At 33.3% G+C, this 15755-nt stretch overlaps 1 protein-coding gene across 3 annotated transcripts in view; it reads left to right on the top strand.

Moving 5' to 3' along the window:
- Positions 1 to 15755, top strand: part of RGS6 (regulator of G protein signaling 6) — a 643116-nt gene that overhangs the window by 26324 nt on the left and 601037 nt on the right. The window lies entirely within an intron of this gene.

Below are 15755 nucleotides of genomic sequence, written 5' to 3'. Positions count from 1 at the left end.
GGAACTTTATAAATGCCAAACTGTGTCTAAGGCTGTGGACACATAGAAAGCAATAGTGCAAGAAGGTGAGAATATCAGTTATAGCCAGAATTATGACACAGGTTGGTTGTTCACTTTTGTGATCACTCCCTTTCTCTTATGAAGAGAGGAAAGATTATAGATCTATTGAGTCAAATGTTAGTAAGGGAGGATGATGTTGTAGGCTGTTAGAGAGTCCTTTGGTGGTTGAGGCAGCTACTTGTTAGATGACTTACTGGAACAAAAATTTTTGTGCATCCTGTGAAAAATTATGATTCTATAAAAACATGGTTTGGGAAGTTTCAATACATCTATGATGTATATTTCATCGGTATTGGTGCTATATTGTTGTTGTTCAGTCATATATGCTTCTATGTGACCCCCTACCAGGGGTCCTCAAACAACGGCCCACAGGCCAGATGCAGCAGCTGAGGACGTTTATCCCCCTCACCCAGGGCTATGAAGTTTCTTTATTTAAAGGCCCACAAAACAAAGTATTTGTTTTTACTATAGTCTGGCCCTCCAACAGTCTGAGGGACAGTGAAGTGGCCCCCTATTTAAAAAGTTTGAGGACCCCTGCGTGCCTAGACTTTTGTCTATGAGGTTTTCTTGGCAAGGATACTGGTGTGGTTTGCCATTTCTTTCTTCCAGTGTTTCTCCTTTTCAAAGATGGAAAATTAAAGTAAAGAGGTTAAGTGATTTACCCAGGATCACAAGGCTAGTAAGTGTCTGAAATTGAATTTGAACTCAATTTTTCCTGGTGTCAAGCCCAATGCTCTGTATTATTTATATGAAATGCTTTCATAGATCTACTGGTAGATACCTATTAAATATAATTAATGATATTTATGGAAATTTAACTACATTGATTACTTAGTTTCATGGCAAAAAATTAGGAATACATGAATTATTATTCAATTTAATAATTAAATATATTCTTAATATTTTAATTTATGGGACAAAATAATGTTTTTGTAACAATATAGTAAAAAAGATGATTGTACATGAACGAAAAAATCTACTATGTACAAGTTGTTATTCCTTTTAAATATATAGTAGTCATCATGTAAATTTCTTTTTTCTTCCCGCACTCCACTCTAGAGATGACTACCATTATATGTTCTTAACTATCAATATGAAGACATTTCTACATTTTCTGCTTTGTTTTCTTCCACATAATTTTATTCTTAACTGAATAGTCATATTTCTTTATCCTTTAATTTAAAAACAGAATTATAAGTGATCGAGGTACTGAAGTTTATATGTGATATTATCTTGAAGGGAGCTGCTTAACCAATCATGGTAAGAAGATTTGGTGCTAATAATGAAAGATATCATCCAGAAGAGTCAAAGCATTGGAACAATGGGGTTGTGATCTAGTTGAAGAGTACTTCTGTGATTGGAGAAAACTCCTTTTTAGGTGATAAACTAGAAATGAAATTTCCATGCATCATAAAAAATTAGGATTTCTAAAACATAGTTTGGGAAATAGCAGTAGCTTGAGATCCCATAAGGACCCATGATGATACTGCACTTATATAAATAAAGTGTTCTATAAACTTAATATAGCTAACTATTGTGGGCCGCTAGGTGGCGCCATAGTGAACAGAGTCTGGAGTCAGGTAGAGCTTCCTGAGTTCAAATTTGACTTCAGACACTAATTTTCTTTGTAATCCTAGGCAAGTCTTTAACTCTATGTGCCTTAGTGTCCCCACCTATAAATTGAACTGGAGAAGGAAATGTCAAACCACTGTTGTATCTTTGCCAAGAAAACCCCAAGAAAGATTGGAGAAATTTTGGAGAAATTTGGAGAAATTGGAGAAAGAAAAGAATTGGAGACAACTGAAAAGATTGAACAATAGCAACAACAAATCTTTATACATTTAGAGAGGGGAATCTTGTTTATATAAGAGTTGGACCCCTGTCTCAGACGCTTACAAACTGGGTGAACCTGGGAAAAGCTAACCTTTGCTCAGCTTTAGTTTTTCCATTTCTAAAATGGGGATAATAATGGCATCCATCATCATATGGGGTAGTTGTGAGGATCAAATGAGATATTAGGTACCATATAAAGGCTTTAGCCAACCTTAAAGTGCCATAAACAGTAATAATAAAATAATAATATCATCATCATTATTATTATAGTAAGTATTGATATCATCCATACTCTGTGATTATCTTAAATTTTTTAAAAAAAATTTCCATCTAGGGAATTTTCTTCAAGTAAGAAGTGATATTTTTCTACTCAAGCTCTACAATGATATCTTAATGTGGCCTGCAATGCGACATAATAGGTACTTAATAAATACTTATTCACTGACTGATAGAAGTCTCTGGCAGAGGATTTCAAACTATGGCAGGTTTCAACACCCAAGAAAGGTTTTTAAGTATGAACCTGGCAATAATTATAATGGCATTTAAATAGGGTTTTAAGATTTGCAAGACATTTTACAAAATGATCTCTTCTTAACTTCACAAAATCCTAGGAAATTAGTGCTATGATTATTTCCTTTTTTCAAAAAAAGAAACTGAATTAGACTTTAATTGACTGTGCTCGAGATCACATAGCTTACAAAATCTGAGGCCAGATAGAAGCCCAAGTTTAGCACTCTCACCACTATACTATCTGGATACCTCTTTTTAAAAAGTTAGCATTTATATAGTAGTACATGCTCCTTTTGTCCTCATAGCAACCTAGAAAGGTAAACGTCATGATTATCATTCATGTTTTACAGATTAGGAAACTGAAGTTAAGTGACTTGCTCAAAGTCAAACAACTGCCAGGTTTCTGAGGCCAGTTTTGAATTCAGGTCTTTCTTATGCGAAGTTTAGTGCTTTATTTACCAAGCTGCCTCACTTCTAGTGATGGTGCATTTAATGAAGAGATTATATACATGTTTGCAGGCTGAGTTTGCTCCTAACTTGAGTTCTGGCAAGTTTTCACTAGATTGGCTACAGTATGGTGTTTTTATTTGGGCAAAGTATGCCATGAAGACTGTTTAGTAACATAGAAAAAAGATTGCTTATTTTATGGATTAAAGGATAACCATCTGATGAAATCCTATATCTTTAAAGAATGGAAATTGTGACATTATGCCTACACTGTGATTAGTCATCTTTTTCTAACAAATTATTGACAGTGTAAGTTAGCACAGATGGACCATTAAACACTCAATCATTAAGGAAATAATAACTTTTTTATTGACCAGATTATGGGATATGGACAAAGTTTATGGACAAAACAGAGCCCTCTCCACTTAAAACCTTGAGCCCCAATTGATCATTCAGTTAATTAGCATTTTATGTCTCCCTTTTTCATGTTTTGTAATCCTTAAAGGAGTATTAGGAGATTGTATTAGGGTAGACTACATTAGGAGATCATATTAACTTTTTTGGGAAAAAAATTATTGTGAGTTTTTCAATAAATATAGCATTGCAGAAACTATAAATTGGAGGGAATTTATATATAACATCACTGTTGGAAGAGATAAATTTTGTTTAATACTATGATATCTAGATATTCATATTTTTCTTTGGTCTATTATGCCATTTGAGGATCTTGTCCAAATAATTATTACTTCCTAGTAGTAATTGCCTATGGATGGAAAATATCAAAGTAAAAGAAACCTTTATTAAGTATTAGTTATGTGTCAGGTGTTGTGCTAAGTGCTGGGAATATAAGAACAAATAGAAAGAGTCTTTGGGTTTCAAGGAAATTTACATTGTAATGGAAAAAGACAAAATGTAAAAGGAAACTGGAAAGTGGTGAATGGGAAGTGGATGGGAAGCAGAGATGAAGATAATTGGCACAGGGGCATGGCAGAAAAAGTCCAGCGACTCAGAAGAGTACCATGTAGAGAAATGAAGATATGGCTGGCCTTTCCCTCTTCCATAAAATGGAAGTTATTGGGGGAACCAGCCAATCTGCAGGAGCAGAGAATACTTCCAAAGTTTATGGTACCAAAGGTGGAGTGAGCTTTCTGGTTAAAGAGTTTACTGTGGCATGATAAAGAAAGCAATAGTATTTAAACAGAAACATTACTAGCTTGTTGCAGATGCATTGGGACATAGATTGAGATTTAAAAGATCTTTGCCTCTTTTTAAGTAAAGATGCTGTTATTACTCTTCCTCTCATTCAAATTTCACAATTTTTCCGTGCTTATTTTTGAGCATAGTACTTGGTTTATGTTATATTACTAGAGTATATCTTCCTTTTAGGTTCATATTCTTTTGAAATGTTAAAGAATAGCTGCTCAGATTCGTCTGAGTATTTTTTTATTATAGTTTTTTATTTACAAGATATATGCATGGGTAATTTTTCAGCATTGACAATTGCAAAACCTTTTGTTCCAATTTTTCCCCTCCTTCCCCACAGATGGCAGGTTGACCAATACATGTTAAATATATTAAAGTATAAGTTAAATACAATATATGTATACATGTCCATACAATTATTTTGCTGTACAAAAAGAATTGGACTTTGAAATAGAGTACAATTAACCTGTGAAGAAAATCAAAAATGCAGGTGAACAAAAATAGAGGGATTGGGAATTCTATGTAGTTGTTCATAGTCATCTCCCAGAATTCTTTCCCTGGGTGTAGCTGGTTCAATTCATTACTGCTCTATTGGAACTGATTTGGTTCATCTCATTGTTGAAGAGGGCCACATCAGATGAAGTATTTTTTACAATGTTCCTTCTCCCCTGGTTCTAATTTAAAACAAGGGTTTTTTAATGTAGGAATCTGAGGGAAAGTTTTAAGGGGTCCATGAACTTGGCTGGGTAAAAACTTTAGTTCAGTATAATTTATTTCCTTTGTGTAATCCCATATATTTTATTTTGTGCATTTAAAAACACTATTCTGAGAAGGGATCTCTAGATTTCACTAGTTTGCCAAAGGGGTCCATGATCAAAACAGGTTAAGAAGCTCTGCTTTAGAAGGTAATTAAGTATCATTATGATATTGCCACATTTGGGCTCCATCCTTATTCTCTCTCTCTCTCTCTCTCTCTCTCTCTCCTTTTTCTCTTTATATTTATATTTGTTTTTTAGTAGATTAGTTGTGTCCAATTCTTTGTGACCTCTCTTGGGGTTTTCTTGGCAAAAGTACTGAAATAATTTGATATTTCCTTCTGTATCTCATTTTGCAGATGAAGAAACTAAGATCAACAGGATTAAGTGACTTGCTCAGGGTCATATTAGCTGTATGAATTGAATTAATTCAATTGAATTAAATGGTCTTTAAACTCCCTTTTAATAGAAATTTTTACTGTACCAGAAATTTTTCTGGTCTTATAATAAAAGAGCAATTACACTTAATTATTTATGTTCTTGGTTTTTAATCACTCATAATCTCAGCTTTATTACTTTCATTTTCACTTTAAAATATTAACTCACAGTATAAATCCCAAGAAAGTCAAAAAGGGATATGAAAGTCCTATGTTCACTAAAATATTCACAGTAGCTCTTTTTGTAGTAGTAGCAAAAAACTGTAAGCAAAGTTAATTGGCCATATATTGGATTAACCAAAAGTTTATTTTGTTGGGGTTTTTTCCCCATAAAACCCAATTTTTAGTTTTCTTACTTTCAATTTTATTATTCTCTTTTTTGATTTTCAGAATTTCTAATTTGGTATTAGGATTTTTAAATTTATTCTTTTTCTAGTTTTTTAAGTTGCATGCCTAATTCATTGATTTTATCTTTCTCTGTTTTATTCATGTAAACATCCAAAGATAAACATTTGCCCACATTAATGTTTTGGCTACATCCTATAAGTTTTGGTATATTGTCTCATTACTGTGATTCTTTTGGAGGAAATTATTGATTGTTTCTAAGATTTGATGTTTGATCCACTTATTCTTAAGGACTAGATTATTTAGTTTCCAGTTAATTTTTAGTTCATTTTACCATGTAATTTTTATTGTATCATGATCTGAAAAGGATGTTTTTACTATTTTTGCCTTTCTGCATTTGATTGTGAGGTTTTTCTTCCTTAGTACATGATCACTTATTATATAGATGTCATGTACCACTAAAAAAAGGTACATTCCTTTCTATCCTCATTCACTTTTCTCCAAAAAATCTATCATACTTAACTTTTCTAAAATTCTATTCACCTCCTTATCTTCTTTATTGTTTATTTTGTGGTAAGATTTATCTAGGACTGATAGAGGAAGATTGAGATCCCCTACTACTACTACTATGGTTTTGCTATCTATTTCTTTTTGCAATCCACTTAGCTTCTTCTCTAGGAATTTGGATGCTGTACACTTTGGTGCATATATGTTTAATATTGGCATTACTTCATTATCTATGGTACTCTTTAGCAAGATATAATTTCCTTCCTTATTTCTTTTAATTAGTTCTAATTTTGCTTTTGCTTGGTCTGAGATCAAGATCATTACCCTGCTTTTTAAAAATTCAACTGAAGCATAATAGATTCCGCATCAGCCTTTTTACTTTTACTTGATATGTATCTCTCTGCTTTAATGCGTTTCTTGGACACAACACATTATAGGATTCTGGCTTTCAATCTGCTTTGCTATCTGCTTCTCTTTTATGGGAAAGTTCATCCCATTCACATTCACAGTTAAGATCACTAATGATTTCCTGCCATCCTATTTTTCTCAAGTTATACATTTCTTTCTCCTTTCAATTTTTCCCTTCTCACCAGTGTTTTGCTTCTGACCATCACCTCCCTCAATCTGCCCTCCCTTTTTTCAGCCTCCTTCTTTCTTTCGCCTTCTATTTCTGTCCTCCATTCAATTAACCCCCCGTTTCCCCTCCTATTTCCCTATAGGGTGAGAAAAAAGATTTCTGTACCAAAATAAGTATATATGTTATTCTATCTTTGGCAAAATCTGATGAGATTAAGGTACAAACAATGTTCATCCCCTTCCCGTCTTTCCCTCAACTGTAATACATCTTTTGTGAATGACCATATATTGGAAAATGGTTAAACAAATGGATATTCGTGGATGCCATACAATGTTAATGGAACTTGAGAAATGATGAATATGAAGGATTTAGAGAGGCCCTTAAAGATTTGATATGAATTTGATATGTAGGAGTGAAGTAGGTAGAACAAGAAAAAAAAATGCAATGAGTCATAACTGTATAAAATGGAAAAAAAAAAAAAAGAAATGGAATCTACCTCTTTGCAATTGTAATGACCAAGCTTGGCCCCAGAGAAGAGATGGTAAAATGTACTGCCTTCTCTTCTTTTCAGAAGTGGGAGAGTTTGGGTGTGGAACACTATATATTATCAAACTTGGTTGATATGTTAGTTGATTTTGCTGAACTATTTCTCTCTCTGTGTTCCCATTTAAAATCTTTGTTATAAGGTGAGGGGTTTGCTGGTATGGAAAAGAGAAATATTTATTTAGGAGCAAAGGCAATATAAAACAAAAAAAAACATTTAAATTAACCTTAAACATTTTACAGCAAATAAGTCAGAATTTAAAGTGCCATTTTGGGGGACTTAATTTTAGATTTCACTTTTCATTTAAAAAAGAGTACTTTTTTGGGAAGATGTATTTGAAGAAAGTCTACATATAAATATATAAAGTTTTTATGGAAAATGTTGTATGTGATCAATTTGTCCAACCTTTAATATATCCACATTTATGTTCCTTTGGTAAATATTTCTCAGGTTTTTCTAATCTCATGAGAAAAGGTCTTATATCTTTTTCTTTTCCAAGATAAGACAGGATAGGAAGAAAAACACAATATATTTCTTACTAGGTTGCTAGGGAAGCAAAGTACATAGGCTAGGCCAATCTCAATGATGTAAGCATACATGGAAGAAACTGTTGAAATTTTTAGTTTGGAAAATAAAACACTGGATTTTGATAGGTATTTTTAAAAATGAGTGTAAATTTTCTTTTTGGTGTGTGTGTGAAACTTCATTTCCTCTTTCAAAATATTTTCCCCCTTCATTGTCAAAGACCATAAGGAGGCTTGAATGTGCTTATGGACACAAATGCATTGTATACAGACACATAATTTTATTTGCCATTGCCCTACATTGTGAAACCTATAGAAACCTTGTTGAAGAAATTCAGCTTTGGCAGGAACTATAAAAGGAAAAAACTTAAAGTTGCAATTGAAGGTAAATATTTTTTAGAAGTTTTTCATTGGAGATAGGTTTTCTTCAAAATGTAATTCCTTTACTTTTAGAAATTTGCTTGAGGCAACCAAGAATAGCATGATGTGACTCGTGGTTCATGTGTAGTCTTTGTTAGAGATATATTGGCATTAATCCCAATAGAGTTTGCTTATATGGCATTTTTAGGGAATAAGATATTCAGTGTAGAGACTTTCATTTCCATCTTAGTATCCTCAACAGAGTGCAAAGCAAGTATCAGCTGTTTTAAAAATGCTTTTTGAATTGGCTATATTAAAAGTTGCCTCCTTTAAGTACTAATTTAAACAAATAAGTCTTGAAAGATTTTTTTTTCATTTTTCCCTTTAAAATGTTTATATGTATTTTTTGGTATATTACCTTTTTAAATACACATTTTTTTGTAAGTCATGTTGGGAGAGAAAAATCTGAGCAAAAGGGGAAAACTATGAGAGAAAAAAACAAACAAAAAAGTGAAAATAGCATGTGTTAATTTACATTCAATCTCCATAGTTCTCTTTCTGGAAGCAGATGGTGTTTTCTCTCCAAAGTTTATTGGGATTGCCTTGGATCACTGAAGCACTGAGAACCAAGTCTTTCATAGTTGATGATGGCACAATCTTGTTGTTACTGTGTACAATGTATTGCTGGTTCTGCTTATTTCACTCAGCATCAGTATATTTTCCCATACAATAATTTGTTAAGCCATTCCCCAACTGATGGATATCTACTCCTTTTCCAATTCTTTGCTACCACAAAAAGAACTGCTACAAACATTTTTGCACATATGGCTCCTTTTCCTTTCTTTATGATTTCCTGGTATATAAACCCAGTAGCAGCATTGCTGGGTTAAAGAGCATGCATAGTTTTATAGTCCTTTGGTCCTAGATCCAAATTGGTCTCCAGAATGTTTGGATCATTTCACAAGTCAGCCAACAATGCATTAGTGTCCCAGTTTTCACACATTCTCTCCAACATTTATCATCATCTTTTCCTGTTATCTTAGACAATCTGAGAGGTAGTACCTCAGAATTGTTTTAATTTGCATTTCTCTAATCAATAGTGATTTAGAGCATTTTTTCATATAACTATAGGTGACTTTAAATTTGTCATCTGAAAATTGTTTGTTCATATCCTTTAACCATTTATGAATAAGGGAATGACTTGTACTCTTATAAATTTGACACAATTCTTTGAGACCATTATCAGAAATAGTCTGTAAAGATTTTTCCCCCAGTTTTGTAATTTCCTTTTAATCTTGTTTTTGTTGGTTTTGTTTGTGCAAAACTTTTTTTTTTAACTTAATGTAATCAAAGTTGTCCATTTTGCTTTTCATAATGTTCTCTAGTTCTTCTTTGATCATAAATCCCTCCCTTCTCCAAAGACCTAATAGGTAAATTATCCCTTGTTCTCTTAATTTGTTTATGGTATCATCCTTTATGCCCAAATTATGTGTCCATTTTGACCTTATTTTGGTATAGGTGTGAGATGTATATCTATGCCAAGTTTCTGACATATTATTTTCCAGTTTTCCCAGCAATTTTTGTCAAATAGTGAATTTTTATTCCAGAAGCTGGAGTTTGGGGTTTATCAAATACTAGATTGCTATGAACCTTAATAATTGTATTGTATATATCCAGTCCATTCCACTGATCCACCACTATATTTCTTAGCCAGTACCCAATGGTTTTGATGACTGCTACTTCATAATATAGTTTTAGATTTGATACTAGTAAGCCACATTCCTTTGTATTTTTTTTCATTAATTCCCTTGATGTTCTTGATCTTTTATTCTTCCAGATGGATTTTGTTGTTATTTTGTCTAGTTCTATAAAATAATGTTTTGGCAGTTTGATTGGTATGGCACTGAATAAGTAGACCAATTTAGACAAAATTGTCATTTTTATTATATTAGCTCAGTCTGACCATGAACAATTGATATTTTTCCAACTGTTTAGATCTGACTTTATTTGTGTGAGAAGTGTTTAGTAAATGTGTTCATATAGTTCTTAGGTTTGTGTTGGCAGATAGATCCTTCAAGTATTTTAATTTATCAACAGTAATTTTAAATGGAAATTCTCTTTCTATCTTTTGCTGCTGGACTTTGTCAGTAATATATAGAAATGCTGATGATTTGTGTGGGTTTATTTATATCCTGCAACTTTGCTAAAGCTATTAATTATTTCAAGTAGATTTTAGGATGATTTTCTAGAATTCTCTAAGCATATCATCACATCATTTGCAGAGTGATAGTTTTATTTCCTCATTGCCTATTCTAATTCCTTTAATTTTTTTTCTTTTCTTATTGCCAAAGCCAACATTTCTAGTACAATGTTAAATAATAGTGGTGATAATGGGCATCCTTGTTTCACCCCTATCTTATCACGACCAATGCCTTTGTTTTAAATGAGACTTAAGACCCACAGAGTCAAAATGACTTAGAAAAAGTCATATGAGTAATTGAATGGCAGAAGTAAAGAAAATTTACTTCTTCTGTCTCCTAACTCCAAATACTCTGATTTTTCTAGTGCTTGTATAATTGTATCTTCATTATTAACTGGGCATCCTGCTGCTATTTCTCTTGTCTCTTCCTATGGAATACCCTTTTCAATCCCTGAAGGCTTCTAAAGTGTTATTGCCAATAAAAACTAGATAAACAAACCTTGTGTTTTTAAAGCTTTAAGTATATGCTGTGCAAAGAGTATGTACCCTGGCTTGAGCAAAATAGAAGCATTAGATAAGTCAGGATTTCTGCTCTCCTGTAGCTGAGATTTTAGTAGAATGTTGTTTGTCCTTCCATTTTTGAAGAGGAGCTTGATATCGGAAAGGTGAAACCATGACTTGCAAATGAAGTGGATTTAAATGAGAGAGGGATGTGCAAAGTCACCAGTCTCACAATCTCCTCTGGAGCCTTTTGGATCCAATAGCAAGATATAAATCAGGACCATTAGAGATGGCCCTGGAAGTGAATGAGAGACATTGGCCTTTTTGAGCTAAATCTTTCCCAGGTTTCAGTTTTACTGAGTTAAAGTCCATTCTGTGATTAGGGCTTGGTAAAGAATGAGGCAGAGAATCTAGGGGAGGGGGTGAAGGGAGGGAGGGGAAAAATCGGAACAGAAGTGAGTGCAAGGGATGATGTTGTAAAAAATTACCCTGGTATGGGTTCTGTCAATAAAAAGTTATTAAAAGATAAAAAAAAAAAAGAATGAGGCAGAGAATGACTTCTTTTACTTAGTCCAAAAAAATCAATCTGGATTTCTGGCCAAAATAGACTAGTTTCAAATGTGTTGCTAACAAAGTTGCAACTCAGCTTCAGAGCTGCATTGAATGCACAATTATCTGCAAATAAAAACATCATACACTAATACTCTCTCCACTCTAGTTTTGCCTTATAACCTTTTCAAGATGAAGAATTTACTACAGGTTTTCCTTCAATTTGCACCACATCATCCATATGTGCAGTTTTGGATACTATGAATAAGTTCACTTGCCTTGGCAGAATACTTTCCAAGGATGGGCACATTGATAATCAGATTGACACAAACATTACCGGAGTTACTTTAGTGTGAGGGAGTCTCCAAAGGAAAGTGTTGGAGAGACTACTAAATTGAAGCTCTACACAGTTGTGCTGAGCTCATTTTTGCATGCGTGTGATAGGAAACTCAAATCACTTCCATTTGGATTTCCTTAGGAAGATTCTGAAGATCATCTGGCAAGATAAGATAGCAGACACTGAGGTCCTTTTTTGAACTAAACTACTGTACATCCAAACTTTACTGCAGAGAGAACAATTTTGTTAGATTGTTCAAATGCCAAATGTATACTTGCCCAAAAGACTATTTTATGGAGAACATAACGTAGGGCAAATGCTTATATGGTAGTTAGAAAAAATGACACAAGGATACTCTCAAGGTCTCTCTTAAGTTTAGAATCATTTGTGAAACGTGGGAAACACTGGCATAGGATCACTTAGCATGGTGTGCCCTCATCAAAAAAGATGCTGTGCTCTATAAACAAAGAAGAATTGAAGTAACTCAAAAGAAACACAAAATGTGCAAAGTTAGCGAATCCACCACAATGTTCCTATGGGCTACTTGTGTCTGTGTAGTACATTTTGAACTCATATTGATCTGATCCATCTCAGTAGGACACATTGCAACTTGACTAACATAATGATGTCATATTAGTCCTCTTCATGAAAGAAGGAAAAAAAACTGACTAGCAAAGCGTGGGTAGGTAACCACTTTTGTTCACTAGAATTGTTTATGTTGTCAGTCTTTCTACAAATGCTATTCCTAAGCAAAATATATTCAACGGTCATCTTACTGAGCACTAACTATTGAGTTAGGGACTCTGCAGGACACAAGGATGTACCAGAACATCAGACTTTAGAGTTTAGTAGAGGAGTTGATGTGTATATAAATAAATTTAACATAGGATAGGATGTTAGTAAGCATGATCCACACAAAGCACTTCAGATTCAGAAATGGAAGAAATCACTTCTATCTGTGTTAATTAAGGAAGACTTCATGGAAGAGGCTGTGTTCTGAAGTAGACTTAAAAGACAGGTAGGATTTTTGCTAGTGGATGTTTGGGAATGAGAGCATACTAGAAAGGAAAACAGTTGGGAAGGAAGACAGGTGAAAGCTAAATGTATGTTGGAGAATAGGCAGTTTTCTAGAGTCATGGTAATTTTCCATCAAAAAAATAACAAACAATTAAAATTGTGGAAGGAAAACTGAAATCCAGTTGTTTAAGGCCATAAATGTCAGGCTAAGAAGTCTAGCCATTATTTTATGCACAGGTGTTTGAGTCAGAGAGTAATAGAATCAAAACATTATTTTCACAATATTATTCTGGTAAGAGTTTGTAGGAAGAAGTTGGGGGGGAAGGGAAAAGGAATGACTAGAGGCAGGGAAGACCAGTAAAGAAATTTTTGCAATGATTCAGATATGATATAAATGCCTGAAATCTATAGTGTGGTAGCAGTAGGAATTAAATGGAAGATCCTATCAAAGACATTTTAAAAAGATTTTCATCCAAGCCAGGATAGAAGACTATGTGAAAATGAAAACAAGTAATGAATCCCATTATAGGAAAAATATGCAAACTTGAGCTAAATTTTTCTTATTATTTATAAAGTATCTCATTGGAAAATGAGAAATTTCATTTAAGTATTTTTGAGTTTAGTTTTAGAGAGAGAAGATTCATTTTCATAAATGAAAATTTATGAGCATCTTATGAACAACAGCAAAAACCCCAAACTTTTGTTATTAATAAACAGTTCTTAACATTAGAAACCTCTGGTATTGTTTGTTTTTCTTGTTTCCAGGCCCATCTTTTGTTCTCTAGATAAAGAAAATAATAATAATTGAAATAAATATTAGATAATAAAGATAATAGATAAAGAAAATTTCACTTTTGAATCATGTTTCACTCTGGAAAGAATAATCAAATCAATATTACTGTTGCTTCTGGAAGGGCATGTGTACTCCCTAATAGCTCCATTCACTATTCCTGTGAGCCCCTACATCAAAATCCCCTTCTCTGATTATTACTCCTTATATCTGGTCTTTCTCTATTTGAATATAAGTTCCTTGACCTCACAGTTTTGCATTTATATAACATGCAGAACTTACTACAGTGCCACAGAGCAGGTATTACTTTTCTAATGAATAAATTAAGTTTATTTCAAGCTCCCATTTCAAGTTCTTTCATTTTCAGTTTAGATATCATTTTTTATAATTTCTACTCCTATATTCGGTTCTTGTCTCTACTCTATGTTGTTTTGATTCCATGTATCATATAAAGGAGAGGAAGTACTTTTTGGAAATAAAATCTGCTGATTGATTTTGATCTTTAGATAGATGTGTGGGAGGCCATGGAGGGGAAAGAAAAGACACAGAAAGTAGGTAGTGAACACAGCGGGATTCTGTAATTGTCTTTTAAGGTGAGACATACCTGAACTAACCCAGAATCACAGAAAAAATCTCAAAGGTCACCTAATTTAATTCCCTACCCATGCATAATCCCCTCTATAACAGGTCCTCTGAGTGGGTGAGCAACTCCACTGAGAAATAAATGACTTAATGTTTTGTGAGGCAGCATGCTTTGTGCTTTAACAGCACAAATTGTTAAAAAGTTCTTTTCATTGAGTTGAAATCCACCTCCTTATATTTTTTCTCATTTGTCTTATTTTATTTAGCATCAAATAGACTAAAAAGTCCTTAAGTTTTGTGAATTGGCTGTATAGAAATGTCATCAATAATGAGAATCATAATAGTGCCTACCTCCCAGAGTTGTTGTGAGGATCAAATGAGATAATATTTGTAAAAGTGCTCTGCACAGTGCCTTTCACATAATAGGTACTGGTGGGCGGGGGTGGAGAGACATAGACACACAGAGTGAGACTGAGAGACAAAAAAACCAAAGAAGAAACACAGAGACACACAGAGACTTTTAAATATGAGTTGGGGTTAGTGATTTTTTAATAAGATTATTTTGCATAAAATTTACCTATGTTTCCTTGCCCACTAGCTTCTGTTGGAAACTTGTCAGGTAATATGCAAATGTATGCAGTTGTCCAACAACAAATTATAGGAGTTACAGGTCTGCTAAATTTTGGAACCTTTATTAGTTCCAATCAAGTTTTCATTAGATAAGGGGGATTACTGACTTTGAAATTTCAAAGGTATATTTAAGGAATATATAATCTTTTTCAACTCAGAAATTATCATTGAAAAGCCATTTTGTTGATTTATTTTTCTTTCTTTAGCTAGGACTTTAATTCCTTATTTAGCTGCATAGAACCTCAAAATTTAGTTCTCTTGCCTGATGATAGAAAACCTTAGGCAGATTCCCAAGGGAATGCATATGTCCTAAAATATGTGAGTGCTCTATAATTTTTAGAGATGAAAATCCAGGTTTCTTAGCAATTTAGATGCCTTCATTGGTCTAAACTCTTTTTGATAAAACTCTTCATGGAGCATCTCAAGATTTAGTATTTTATACTCTGGAATACACCTTCCTTAACAGAATCCTGCTGGTCTCTAAGGAGTTTAGGTCTTCCACTCATTATGCCTTGACTGAACGGTGCAAATTTGCTTCTCTTCAAATAGCAAGGCTTCTTAGTGGTAATAACCTTTCAGTAACAAAAATTCGTAAATAGCTGACCACAAGTCTCTGAAGATGCTTACACTTCAAATTGGTACACTTTAAACAAATGATTGTAAGTGCCTTAATGTAGGAAGTATTGAGTGTGTTTCTGGTAGTACACTGACTCAAGGACAAGAAAGCAGAAAGAAACCACGTGCCTTTTAAGTAGTACTTAAAGTTGGTTTGGATGGTGATCTCTGACTGTGAAGATTTAAATAAAATAAACATTGACTCAAAATTGGCCAATCTTTTTTTTTTCTTTAAAAAAGAAAAAGAACCATAAGAATCGTTGGGGTCTGACTAATAATGATGATTTAGAAGCAATTTGAAAATGTAAAGTACTTTCAAAATGTCAGAGTGGCAGTGGACAGTATGCTTACATGGGAATAGATTTTTGTGAACTTTCTGCTTTAATCATTATACCTTCTTTGAGTGTATGTGAATTCTATTTAGGTTTTTTT

The sequence above is a fragment of the Antechinus flavipes genome, chromosome 2 (genome assembly GCF_016432865.1).
Source record: "Antechinus flavipes isolate AdamAnt ecotype Samford, QLD, Australia chromosome 2, AdamAnt_v2, whole genome shotgun sequence".
In the NCBI taxonomy this organism is placed as follows: domain Eukaryota; kingdom Metazoa; phylum Chordata; class Mammalia; order Dasyuromorphia; family Dasyuridae; genus Antechinus; species Antechinus flavipes.
The sequence above is the reverse complement of the archived record's forward strand: the minus strand, read 5'-3'. Positions and strand labels throughout refer to the sequence as shown.